Genomic DNA, 14,598 nt, shown 5'->3' on the forward strand with positions numbered 1-14,598 from the left:
TAAAAGGGATCCAATCAGCTGATTTTAGGCAAAGACACTCTAGAATTAAACACCACAGTTCAGAAAGCATCCTCATAAATGAAAAGCTTCATTCTCATTATTGAGACCTTGCCCTGGTGTGCTATCATGAAAGAGAGTTTTCTTTTTGTCAACTGTGCATTTTTTTTTCCAGCTCACAACAAAACCCAGCTCATATTCCACCACTCACGGCTTTCATTATTCTTTACCCTCTTTCTCTTGTAACACTTCACAGCGCCTCTCGCTCAGGCAACTGCTCTAAGTGTAGAAAAGCTGGTGAGGAGATGGTCTATCTGCACTCTGTGATTTAGTGGACTTGAAAAAAATAAAAAAGCATTAAGAAGAATCACAGAGGAAAGACGTGATGATGAAGATAAAGAAGGAATAAGGGAACAGGACCAGGTGATACTAGAGAGAAAATATCAAGAAAAGCATTTAGTGAGTAAACTCAGATGCATAAAGTTGCATAGAAATAAAGCTTTTTGTTTGCTTTCCTGTGGCTATGTCATCTTACAAGTTTTACTAAAGAATTTGTATTCTGAATAATAGCTTTGGGGTTGTAAATATAAGAAATAGAGATTACACTATAGATTTTGTTTATTAAAGGGTATAGTGACTTTCAGCTTTTAAAATGACATGTTTATATTCACTATTGTTTATTCATTCAATCATGTGTTCTTCAGTAAATATTTGAGTGAACTGTGTTCCAGTAAAACAAATAACAAATAGGAAAAGACCCCTGACCTCAAGGAGCTTGTTTTCTTTTTTCTTTTTTTTTATTTTGGAGATGGAGTCTCACTCTGTCTCCCAGGCTGGAGTGAAGTGGCATGATCTTGTCTCACTGCAACCTCTGCCTCCCAGGTTCAAGCAATTCTCCTGTCTCAGCCTCCTGAGTAGCTGGGACTACAGGTGTACGCCACCACCCCCAGCTAATTTTTGTATTTTTAGTAGAGGTGGGGGTTTCACTATATTGGTCAGGCTGATCTCCAACTCCAGACCTCAGGTGATCCACACACCTCAGCCTCCCAGAGTGCTGGGATTACAGGGGTGAGCCACTCCTGGCCACTGGAGCTTGTGTTTTAATGGGGTTGGTGGAGATGAGGAGAGACAAAAATAGGCTATAAACAAAATAACTAACTGCTAGAGGATTCTATTATAAACTAAATCAACAATTCACTTTCATTTTATTCCACATGCACTGAGAATAAGTATTTCAAGCAGTGAAGGGAATAAAGTGTATAGTAATATACAAGAAGAAACTAATAGTTCCTTTTAAAGTCCTTGGCAATTAAGTGAAGGAGATATAATTGAGACATAAGTAAATATTATAAAAGATTATTCCAAATGGTTAAAAAAAGGCATTCTAAAACGTTTCAGGGGACTCAGACAAAAAAAAATTTTATTTAAATAAATGAGATGACAAGAAATGAGGAAATGGAATATTCCTTCAGAGAAAGGAAGTGCTAATTTTAAAGCTTAAATAATAGATGTGACAAGTCGTGCTTAAAGAAAATATTTCAACTGTGTAATAAAAATACATTTCCCAAGTTGAAAAATATATTTTAAAAATCTGGCCGATTTTAAACTTCAAAGAATGAAGGCTCTGAGCTTTGACTAATCCAAAAGGAATATTTACATAAGGTTTTATAAACGGCTGTATCCTTGTTTTGAGCCTATTTCTTTTCTGCCATGTACCTCTACTTTCACTGTTGGTATCACTCAGCAACTGTGTTTTTGTGAAGTATAAATTAAAATTCAAATTGAAGTTTTTTAGTTGGCTTAGAAGTTGTTTTGTTAGTGAAATCACTTTTTTTTTTTTTTGAGACAGAGTCTTGCTCTGTCCCCCAGGCTGGCTTGCAGTGGCACAATCTCTGCTCACTACAAGCTCTGCCTCCCAGGTTCACGCCATTCTCCTGCCTCAGCCTCCCGAGTAGCTGGGACTACAGGCACCCACCACCACGCCCGGCTAATTTGTTGTATTTTTAGTAGAGATGGGGTTTCACCGTGTTAGCCAGGATGGTCTCGATCTCTTGACCTGGTGATCCGCCCGCCTTGGCCTCCCAAAGTGCTGGGAATACAGGCGTGGGCCACCGCGCCCGGCTGAAATCACTTTTAAAATATAGGGCAATGTTAGATAAAGGTGGAGAATGCTTTAAAACTGCCAATCAAATAGAAAACCAAGGTTTGAAGAGGATAAATCATGAGTAAAAACACCCAGCAATAAAGGCCTCCATTGTTAGGTTGATGTTTTCTTAAGGGCTTTAAGAAAAGATGAATTCATTTTTATTCTCTAAAGAAAAAAAAATGGGTTTTACCTGATTCTTTTTTTACTTTAAGCAGTAGAAGGACAAACAAGGAAAGTCAGTGTAATGACAATGAAGAAACCGAATGTGTACAGGAAGTGTACAGAAAGACTTTTCAAATTCCAGTGGGCAATGGGTGAGGCAATAAATATTAGATCAATACAAAAATGGTATTAACAGTTAACTTTTGTATTATGTTTCACAGCCTACAAATGTTTTTTGCATACCATGTTATTTAACTCAACACAACTCTTTACTTTCATTAATCATTTGTTATCTATTAGTCACTGTTATTCATGAAATAGACTGAATTAAATACCACTGTTGCCTACAGCTAAACCTTGAACTATTTTCATTTTAAGTTCTTTCTTTAAGATGGAAGGATGAAAAGAAACTTCTCAAATGCCTCATCCACAAAATCTAGTCTCATGCAATGATATGGATTGTTAGTGACACAAATGGGTGTACCAAAATTCTTTCGATTGCAGAAAACCTACCCCAAACTGACTTCAACCAAGATGACTCCAAAGATATAAAAGCAGAGCTTGATTTAGGACTTGTAAAATATCACTAAGATCTAGCTATGGGCTCCATATGCTTTATAGTGCCTCTATATTCAGGCTGCAATAGGAAGGTCCCGGCAACTGAGTACTGCCACATCATGGCAGCACCCAGTCCATCAAAATATAGTCTGCTTTCTGGCTAACTTAAAACAAACTCCAGAATTTCTGTTCTGGAGGACAGAACACTAATGTTCTGATGATAAAAAGTATGGCAGTTACTGGCAAAAGCAAGAAGTATCTATTACATCAAAATGCTGCAAATAAGAGTGCTTCACACTTTGCTATTTTGTTCTCTCCATGACTAGTCTATTCCTTCTCCAGTCCATCTTATCTGCTGATCCCAGATTAATTGTCCTAAAGGACAGACTTATTCATCTTACATCTCTGTCCAGAAACCTTAAAAGTTCCCTGCGATTTATGGAACAAATGTCAGACTTCTTAGCCTGACATTTAATGTCCTTCACAATCTGGTCATGCCCAATTCATCTAACCATTCTTATCTCCAGCCTTTGCTTGTGCTGCGTGCTTTACAAAATGTGTTTTCTTACCCTCTCTATTGTCTAAATTGTACTGAAAGTGTAATAAGTAAAGCAAATGGCATGTTTTCTTATGAAGCTGAAAGTAATTTTGTCCTCCTTTCAACTCCCAGAATTGCAAACCCCTGCCACAGAACCCACTACTTTCGACTTGAGTCTGTTATTTCTGGATCTGCCTACCAGAGTCCATATTCCTCACTGAAGGTGGGGTTTAGGTATTATACATCTTTGCTACTTTTAAAAAAACAAAGAACTTTGTACTTAATAATATGCATTTGTAAATATACTAATAAATATTATAGAGTATTCATAAGAAATAACTCATCCTAGAGCCTCGCTATTTAGGCAGAATTTTTTTATATTGTAAACGAAGTGTTGGCAAATCATTCATTAGTTTGTTCAGTCTTTCATTTGTTCAGCCTTTGTTCACTGCAAACCCTGTGCTAGATACTGTGCAAAGTTGATGGAAACACAAAATTCAATGGCTTGGTTCTCATTCTCAAGGAACTGAAAGTGTAGGTGGAAAACAACAAATGTAATTACAATACAATGGAATAAGATGATGTGGGAACACAAAGGAAAATATAAATTATGTCATAGAAATTCTTTAAAACTTTTGCAGAAAAGGAAACATTTGAGGTGGAAAGAAAAAGACAGAAAAATAGCAGATATTAATCAAAGAAACAATTCGTATTTGGGAATTGCGAGAGTTTAATGTAGTGAATGTAGACTGTACTTTGGTTTAGAGAAGAAGACGTTGAAAAGATTTATCAAAGACTGCTTAAGAAAGGCTTTATATTTCATTAAAAAGAGTTTATATTTCTTCACGTAGGTAATTGGGCAATAGCCAAAAGTTTGAGGCTAAAGATTGGTATCAGATTTATACACTAGAAGGCAATATCGAGAATGGCCTTGGAGATAGGAAAAGAGAGATCAGAAGATGGTTTGAAGGTGAGTAAAACTTTGAAGATTCTAGCATAGAAAACAGGATATATATTAATGTCGTTAATTAAGGGAATACAAAAGTATAACAGATTCTGGGGACGGGAAAAATGATCATGTTGAATCTGAGATTCATGGAACCTTCTGGCAGAGATATCTAATAGGTGAGATAAGTGACGAGAAATAATGACTGCCTTATCTATTCCACCAGTGGTTGTGGAAAAAATGAAAATGTTTTAAAAGTAAAACAGAAAATGTATAGTCTAATATACAACACAAATTAGTTTTGTACATTTTCAAGGTAGCGAAAAACATAATTTGCCAGTTGGCTCACGCTACACCATGAGGAAAGGAAATTAACAAACTAATTTTGTTAATGGAAGGGAGATTAATAAACTAATAACTAAATTTATAACTTTTAAGATAAGGTTAATCCAAGTTGTTCAGATAGGTGACTTCAAGTTTCTAGACTGCATGGACTCTCATTTGGTTAGTAAATCCCAGAAGACTGACATTTTGGGAAACATTTTTCAGTCTTTTCTGTTGGGACTTTATCATGTTTTTCTTCACATTTACTTTCTGGAATTTTACCCCAAGAACCATAACTTCCTGTGTACCACAAAAACTTACTCAGTAGTTTGGTTGTTGGAAAAGGTCACATTAATGTTAAGATACTTTCACTAATTTTGTTGGAAGCCATCAAAACCACAAAAAAGATAAGCTAAAAGTTAAGAATTCTTTTGGTTTTTCTGAAGGAATTATATTAATCTTGTATACTATATAATGAGGAAGTTTTACATGCAGATTAAATATTGGTCATTTATAAACTTAAAATGATTCACCTTTATTTACTTACACACACTTGGAAAAATAATCTTTTTACATATTAAAATATACTCTTGAATAGCTGAGCCGTTGGCAAACATTGAAAACTGGGCACTTAACTGTTCTACACTTTGCTGATGAAATTGTGACAGCAGCAGAAGTTGAAGTCTGATGTGACTTCAACTTGCCAAGTTAATTAAATTTAACCAAAAACATTTCTAAGACAAAATCCCACCCTACAGGACCTTATACTCAATTATAATAATTAAATATGATATAAGTTTAAGAGAATAAAAAGACAAGCCACATATGGGAGAAAATATTTGTAAAACACATATTTGATAAAGTTCTTACATTCATATATAAAAAACCCTTTAAACTTAACAATTAAAAAAACCACCCGATTAAAAAGTGGGAAAAAGATCTGAACAATTATCTTACCAAAGAAGTATACTTGATGGCAAATAAGTATATGAAAATATGCTCAATATCATGTCATTAGAGAATTATAAATTAAAACAATGGAAAACCATTATACATTTATTAGAATGGCTAAGATGGAGAATATTGATAGCACTAAACACTAGTGAGGACTTTGAGGAACAGGACCTTTCATTCATTGCTGATGAGAATGGAAAATGGTACAGCCACTTCGGAAGAGACTTTGGCAGTTTCTTCTGAAACTAAACATAGTCTTACCCTAGGATCCAGCAATCACACTCCTAAGTATTTAGCCAAATGAGTTGAAAACTTGTATCCAAACAAAAACCTGCACACAGATATTTATAGCAGTGATTGATTGATTGAGACGGAGTCTGGCTCTGTTGCTCAGGCTGGAGTGCAGTGGTTGATCTCGGCTCACTGCAACCTCCACCTCCCGGATTCAAGTGTTCCCCTGCCTCAGCCTCCCGAGTAGCTGGGACTACAGGCGCCTGCCACCGCGCCCGGATAATTTTTGTATTTTTAGTGAAGATGGGTTTTCACCATGTTGGCCAGGGTGGTCTCGATCTCTTGACCTCGTGATCTGTCCACGTCAGCCTCCCAAAGTGCTGAGATTACAGACATGAGCCACCGCACCCGGCCCTTTATACCAGTTTTATTCATAATTGCTAAAACTTGAAAGCAACTAAGATGTCTTTCAATAGGTGAATGGATAAACAAATTGTGATACATCCACGCAAGGTAATATTATTCAGTGATGAAAAGAAATGAGCTACCTAGTCACAAAAAGACATGGAGAAAACTTATATTCACATTTCTTAGTGAAAGCAGCCTGACTGAAAAGGCTACACACTGTGTGATTCCAACCATATGACTGCTATGGTTTCAATGTACCTCTCAAAGTTTATGTGTTGGAAACTTAATCCCCGTTGTAACAATGTTGAGAGGTAGGGCTTTTAAGGGCTGATTAGGTCATGAGGACTGTTCTTATAAATGGATTAATGCTGTTATTGTGGGAGTGGGTTGGTTATCTCGGGAGGGGGCTCCTGATAAGAGGATGAGTTCAGCCCCTATTTTCTCTGTCTTGTGCACTCACTTGCCTTTTCACTTTCCACCGCAGAATGATGCAAAAAGATGGCCCTCAGCAGATGGCCAAGCAGATGCTGGCATCATGCCCTTGAACTCCCGAGACTCTAGAACTGTGATCCAATAAATCTCTTTTATTTCTAAGTTATCTAGTCCATGATATTCTGATATAGCAGCAGAAACTGGACTAAGACAATGGCATTCTGAAAAAGGTAAAACTATGCAGATAGTAAAAAAGATCTGGGGTTAGGAAAAAGGGAGGGGTGAAGAGAGAGAGCACAGGGGAGTTTGGGGGGAGAAGTGAAAGCATTCTGTATAACACTGTAATGGTGTACACATGGCATTATGCATGGGTAACACCTATAAAACTGTACAACACAAAGAGTGAATGCTAACGTAAACTATGAACTTTAGTTAATGATAATGTATTAATATTCATTTGTCAATTGTAATAAATGTACTACACCAATACAAGATGGTAATAATAGATGAAAAGGAGAGTAAAGAAGGAAGACGTGTGGGAACCTCTGTACTTTCTGTTTAATTTTTTTGTAAGCCTAAAACTGCTTTAAAAATAAGGTCTATTAATTTAAAAACAATGAGATTAGTGACTCCATTATTTATGCTCTAAGAAATGGAAATAAATAGTATGGTAATGTGAGGGATTGCCTAAGGATTCCAACTAGAGGTATTTATGAAGACTTCATGGAGGTGGTGAAATTTAAGATATGTGTTGAAGAATGAGCTAAATTTAATGAGAACAATTAAAACAAACAAGAAATATTTTATTAGGCAGCACTTCATAAACATAACTCTGTGGAATGACAGTAACTCAGACCAGGATGTGTTATGTTACATTAAGAAACAAAGGTGGCATAGCAGCAAATGACAATGTTTAAGTATTATTTTTCTTATATAATTTATCTTAATATAATAATATTTTTTCTTACTTGCTTCAAAGGTGTGGAAAAAGTACACATGCAAAGTAACTACTAATGAAAGTTTGTGAAGATGTTAAAATCAACAAATTCATCACCCTTATCTTAAGAATATTTTTCCCTTTGCTAATGTTGACATCTTTACTTAATTCTTGTATTTCTCTTTCCTTTTATTGCCAAAAATTTTAAATGAATGAGCTATATTCAGTTCTTCAGTAGCAATACTTTATTACTGCACATGTATTTTAATGGCATCTTATTTGTCAAATTCAAAGGTCTTCATCTATTCTCATTTTTCTTCACACTTTTTGAGTTCTCATTCATATTCACCACAAATTTTTTTTGAAAGCTTCTTTATCCCCAGATTTCAAAATACAGGATTCTTCTCCTCAATTCCGCCTCTCTATTTTGGTAATAACTCCTAAATTGATACAACACCTTCCTTGCACTCTCTGATTGCTGTGCTGTGAGTATGCAAGTATGAATAAGACAGGTTTCTGGGACCTTCAGAAATGCAAGTCTAGTGAAATGCAAGAGCATCTGGCCTATCTGCTGTAAGAGGCATAAGCAAAGCACTAAGGGGGTACTGATGCTGGCCTAATAAATATGTGGGGGGAGGTGGCATGGGAACAGGGAACAGCAAATGGAAAAGTGTGGTAATAACAACCTGTGATATATCAGAAACTGGGTGAGAAATTTATCAAGGCTAGAACCTAAAGGTAGATAAAAAGTTGAAGATCAGGAGAGCTGAAAAGAAGACTGAGGACTGAGTTGTAAAGGATTGTATTCATTATGCAAATATATTTGCCCTTTAATGAACACAGTCAGTGCTCAATAAATATTGGGTAAAAGAATCAATAAATCATTTGACTAACTAGCATGTGTTGAATAGGAAGTGAAAAACAAGAAATGATCTCTGATTATGAGAAACGTATTATGTAGTTGGAGGGAAAACAGTTTATAGGATGAGAAAGCATAAAATACTACAAAATTATACAAGGCACATAAGTATGGGAGAAAAGAGTATTAATCAATGTGTGTATACTGACTGTTAGTCCTTGAATGCTAAGTAGGCTTTGGGTAGGGTCAAAAGAGAAAGGATGACATTTTAGGTAAGTGGAAAAGCTCAGACAAAGACACAGCTGAAAATTGGCCAAGAATGGAATAAGAACAATACTGGCATTGGGCTACATGAATAACTACTGTGTGTTGGAAAATGTAACAGTCATTGATGTTTGCAGTAGCCAGCCACCAAGCTGGCCACAAATAGTCCCCTTTTCATGATACTTATTAGCAAGATGAAAAAAAAAAAACAGATAACGTACAATCAAAATCGAAGGTATCAAAGACACAGGCAGAATGAGCATCATAATTATAGGGTACCATCAACAGAATAAGCAGAAGTGGGGAAAAATTTAGGGTTGTTCAGTGTAAAACTCAACTCAACTCCCCTTAATTCATGGCTATGTCTCAATTAGAACTTTAAAAAGTTCTCGTTGAGGATTTAAAAATATCCAAAGACCAGAACACTGGCAGATATAGTCTTCCCTGAGTATCCTGCTGACCTCCCTGAATAAGCCTTTTATCATTTTGTCTTCTTTGTCACTATGGCATATTTTAGTTTAGATGGTTTTCTTCCTTCCACCCTTCCTTCCACTGACCATCTGCTCTGTATATTATTATGCTCCATAAATGCCCTGTCTCCTCTTTTATGTTTATTCAAGTCCCAGCCATTTTTTATGGTCAAACTGAAGTCATACTTCTACTAACCCTTAACCAACAACCCCTCAGAACTCTTACTGCAAATTATATTATAATTATCTTATAATATATATAATAAAATATAATATAAATATTAATATTATTATATATAATATAAATATTATATATAATATTATATAATATAAATATTATATAATATTAATATTTATATTATTATATATAATAATATTATATATTATATTATATATAATATTTATATTATATATAATAATATAAATATTAATATTATATTATTATATATGATATATTATATTATTATATATGATATAATAATATATTATTATATATTATAATATATAATAATATAATATATCATATATTATAATATAATATAATAATATATAATATAATATATAATACAATAATATATAATAATATATAATATATTATAATATAAATAATACAATAATATATAATATATTATAATATAAATAATACAATAATATATAATATATTATAATAAATAATATAATAATATATAATATAATAATAAATAATATAATAATATATAATATAATATAATATAATAATTTGCACTTACCTGATAAGCTAAAATTCAAGATACACTGTGTTGGCAAGGCTGTAGAGAGAGGAGCCCTCATGAGTTTATAGTGAGAGAGTAAATTATACAATCCCTACTATGGAGGTTAGTTGGCAGCAATGATCAAAATTTAAATGTGTATACCCTTTGGCACCATAATTCTATTCCCAGAAATTTGTCCTAGACATATACTACTACACAGGCAAAATTACATATGCACATGATTACTCAGTGTAACATTATTTATAATAGGAAAATAAACACCCTAAATTTCCATCAATAAATCAAAGAAATTATGGTATATTCATAAAATGGAATATTTTGCAATTGCCAAAAATAAAAAAGAACAAGCAAATACTTTATGCATGTATTAATATGGATTAATATGGAAATAATTTTTTTTTTTTTTTGAGATGGAGTCTCGCTCTGTCGCCCAGGCTGGAGTGCAGTGGCGCAATCTCGGCTCACTGCAAGCTCCGCCTCCTGGGTTCACGCCATTCTCCTGCCTCAGCCTCTCCGAGTAGCTGGGACTACAGGCGCCCGCCACCATGCCTGGCTAATTTTTTGTACTTTTAGTAGAGACGGGGTTTCACCATGGTCTCGATCTCCTGACCTCGTGATCCGCCCGCCTCGGCCTCCCAAAGTGCTGGGATTACAAGCGTGAGCCACCGCACCCGGCCATATGGAAATAATTTTAAGGTACAAAAGAGCATATCATATAAGCTAGAAGAATGGGACAGAAAATTCATTCCAGTACTGTTGGGTAAAAACTAGTGATGAAAGAGGGCATCCTTGTCATGCTCCAGATCTTAGAGAAAGTCTTTTAGTTTCTCCCCCTTCAGTTTGATACTAAATGTGGGTCTGTTCTGTATGGCTTTTATCATGTTTAGGTATGTTTCTTTTATACCCACTTTTTGACAGTTTTTTAATGAAGGAATGTTGAATTTTATTAAATAGCTTTTCAGCATCAATTTAAATGATCATATGGTTTTTGTCCTGCATTCTGTTAATATGATGTATCACATTGATTGACTTGCATATGTTGAACCATGCTTGCATCCCTGGAATTAATCCCACTTGGTCATGATGAATTATTTTCTTAATGTGTTGTTGATTTCACATTGCTCGTATTACATTGAGGATTTAAACATCAATATTGATGAGGAATATCGGCCTTAGTTTTCTTTTTTGATGTGTCTTTTTCTGTTTTTGGGATCAGGGTAATACCGGCCTCATTGAATGAATTTGGACATATTACCTCCTCCTCTATATTTTGGTTTGAGTAGGATTGGTATTAGTTTTTCTTTAAATGTTTGGTAGAATTCAGCAGTGAAGTCATGGGTTCTGGGCTTCTCTTTGCTAGAAGACTTTTTATGACAGCTCTGATCTCACTACTTGCTATTGGTCTGTTCAGGTTTTGGATTTCTTCATGGTTCAATCTTGGTAGCTTGTGTATGTCTAGGAATTTATCCATTTCCTAGAAATTTTCAAATTTATTGGCATAAATAATTGCTCACAGTAACCACTAGTGACCTGTGAATTTCAGCAGTATCCATCATGATGTCTCCTTTTTCATCTCTGATTTCATTTATTTGGGTCTTCTTTTTTTCTTAGTTAGTCCAGCTAAAGGTTTGTTGATTTTATTTATCTTTAAAAAAAAAAGCATGTTTTTACTTTGTTGATTTTGTGTGGCTGTCTTCATTTCAATTTCATTTATTTCTGACCTAATATTTACTATTTCTTTTCTTTTACCAATTTTAGGTTTGGTTTGCTCTTGCTTTCCTGTTTCTTTAAGATGCATTGTTAGGTTGTTTATTTGAAGTTTTTCTTCTTTTTTGATGTAGACACTTATAGCTATAAACTTCCCTCTTAGTACTGCTTTCACTGTATCCCATAGGTTTTGTTATGTTGTGTTTCCATTATCATTTATTTCAGGAAATGTTTGAATTTCCTTCTTAATTTCTTTACTGACCCACTGGTCATTCAGAAACATATCAATTTCCATGTGTTTGTATAATTTCTGAAATTCCTCATTATTGATTTCTAGTTTTATTCCACTGTGGTCAGAGAAGATGCTTGATATTATTTCAATTTTTAAAATGTTTTAGACCTTGCTTTGTTAACCTAATATATGGTCTATTCTTGCACAGAGGAGTAGAATGTGCCTTCTACAGCCACTGGATGAAATGTTCTGTAAATATTTATTAGGTCCATTTGGTCTACAATGCAGATTCAGTCTGATGTGTCTTTGTTGCTTTTCTGTATGGAGGATCTGTCCAATGCTGAAAGTGGGGTGTTGAAGTTTCCAGCTATTATTGTATTGGGATTTCTTCTTTGTCTCTTCTTACAGTTTTTATCTTGAAATCTCTTTTGTCTAATATAAGTATAGCTACGCTTGTTCTTTTTGGGTTCCATTTGTTTAAAATATCTTTTTCCATTCCTTTACTTTCAGTTTATATGTATCTTTAGAGATGAAGTGTGTTTCTTGCAGGCAAAAGATCATGGGATTTTGTTTTTATATCCATTCAGCCAATCTGTGTCTTTTGATTAGATAGTTTAGCCCATTGTTGATTATAATTTAATATTATTATTGATAAAGAAGTACATACTGTTGCCATTTTGCTATTTGTTTTCTGGTTGTTTTGTAGTCTTATCTTCTTTCTTTCCTTCCTTCCTGTCTTCCTTTTAGTGAAGGTGATCTTCTCTGGTGGTATGTTTTAATTTCTTACTTTTTATTTTTTAAGTATCTGTTGTTTGCTTTTTGATTAGCAGTGATCATGAGACTTGCAAATACTATATAATCACCCATTATTTTAAACTGATAGCAGCTTAACACTGTTTACATAAAAAACAAACAAGCAAAAAGACAACTAATAAACTCTACACTTTAACTTCATCCCATTGCTTTTTAACTTATTGTTGTTTCTCTTTATATTTTCTCATACTTGTCTATGTCTTGAAAAGTTGTTGTAGTTATTATTTTTGATTGATTAACCTGCTTGTCTTTCTACCTAAGGGAAGAGTTTACAATCCACAATTACATTGTTATAATATTCTGTGTTTTTCTAAGTACTTGTTATTAACCGTGAGTTTTGTACCTTCAGGTAATTTCTCATTGTTCATTAACTCCTTTACTTTCTTACTGAGGTACTCTCTTTAGCATTTTTTTTTTTTTTTTTTTTTTTTTTGTAGGACAGGTCTGGTGTTGATGAAATCCCTCAGCTTTTGTTTGTCTGGGAAAGTCTCTATTTCTTCTTCATGTTTGAGGGATATTTTCTGCTGGATATACTATTCTAGGGTAAAAGTGTTTTTCCTTCAGCACTTTAAATATGTCATTCCAAACTCTCCTGGCCTGTAAGGTTTCCACTGAAAAGTCTGCTGCCAAATGTATTAGAGCTCCATTGCATGTTATTTGTTTCTTTTATCTTGCTTCTTTTAGGATCCTTTCTCTATCCTTTATTTTTAGAAGTTTGATTATTAAACGCCTTGAAGTAGTCTTCTTTAGGTTAAATTTGCTTAGTGTTCTACAACCTTCTTGTACTTATATATTGATATTTTTCTCTGGATTTGGAAAGTTCTCTGTTATCCCTTTGAATATTCTCATTCTCTCTCTCTCTTTCTGCCTCTTATTTAAAGCCAGTAACTCTTAGATTTGTCCCTTTGAAGTGATTTTCTAAATCTTCTAGGCATATTTCATTTCTAAATTTCTTTTTTTTTTCCTCTGACTGTGTGTTTTCAAATTGTCTCAAGTTCACTAATGCTTCTTCTTCTTGATCAATTCTGCTTGTTAGAGACTCTGATATATTCTTTAGTATATCAATTGCATTTTTCAACTCCAGAATTTCTGCTTCTTTTCAATTATTTCAATTGCTTTGTTAAATTTATCTGATAAAATTCGGAATTTCTTCTCTGTGTTATCTTGAATGTCTTTGAGTTTCCTTAACAACACTTTTGAAGTATCTGTCTGTTATAGCTATAAACTATAAGTATCTGACACTTATAGCTATAAACTTCCTCTTAGTACTGCTTTCACTGTATCCCATAGGTTCACTGTATCTCCCTGGGATTAATCTCTGCTGCCATATTTACTTAGTTTGGGGAGGTCATGCCTTTCTGGATGGTCATGATTCCTATGGGTTTTCATCTGGGCATTGAAGAGTTAGGTATTTATTGTAGTCTTTATAGTCTGGGCTTGTTTGTAACCCTCCTCTTGGGAAGGCTTTCCAAGTATTTGAGGGAGTTGGGTGTTGTGATCTAAGCTGTTTCTGCATTAGGGGGCACCCCAAGCCCAGTAATGCTTTGGTTCTTATACACTCATAGAGGTATCACCTTGGGGTTCTTGGAAAAAATCCAGAAGAATTATCTGGGTTACCAGGCAGAGACTCTTGTCCTTTTCCCTTACTTTCTCCCAGATGAATGAAGTCTCTCTCTCTGTGCCTCCTGGACTTGGGCAGGGGGACACAAGCACTTCTATGGCCTCCACCATTAGGACAGCATTGGATCAGGCCTGAAGCAGTGAGTCTCACCCAAGGCCTGCTGTAACCACTACCTGGCTATTGCATAGGCTTACTCAAGGCCCTAGGGCTCTACAAACATCATGTGGAGAAGCCAGCCAGCCTTGTG

At 34.6% G+C, this 14,598-nt stretch overlaps 1 long non-coding RNA gene across 3 annotated transcripts in view; it reads left to right on the forward strand.

The window, feature by feature from the left end:
- The first annotated feature begins 214 nt into the window (after nt 1-214).
- LOC115832899 overlaps nt 215-14,598 on the forward strand; it is a 58,471-nt gene continuing 44,087 nt past the window's right edge. Inside the window, exons 1-3 of one of the 3 annotated variants that reach the window (XR_004028294.1) lie at nt 215-456; nt 3,534-3,635; nt 4,253-4,371. This is a non-coding gene — a long non-coding RNA (uncharacterized LOC115832899). Of the gene's footprint in view, nt 457-2,110; nt 2,458-3,466; nt 3,636-4,252; nt 4,372-14,598 lie in introns of those variants that run through there. The other 2 variants (XR_004028293.1, XR_004028292.1) reach the window with 2 other exon arrangements.

This window comes from Nomascus leucogenys, chromosome 23, assembly GCF_006542625.1.
Source record: "Nomascus leucogenys isolate Asia chromosome 23, Asia_NLE_v1, whole genome shotgun sequence".
NCBI classification, from domain to species: domain Eukaryota; kingdom Metazoa; phylum Chordata; class Mammalia; order Primates; family Hylobatidae; genus Nomascus; species Nomascus leucogenys.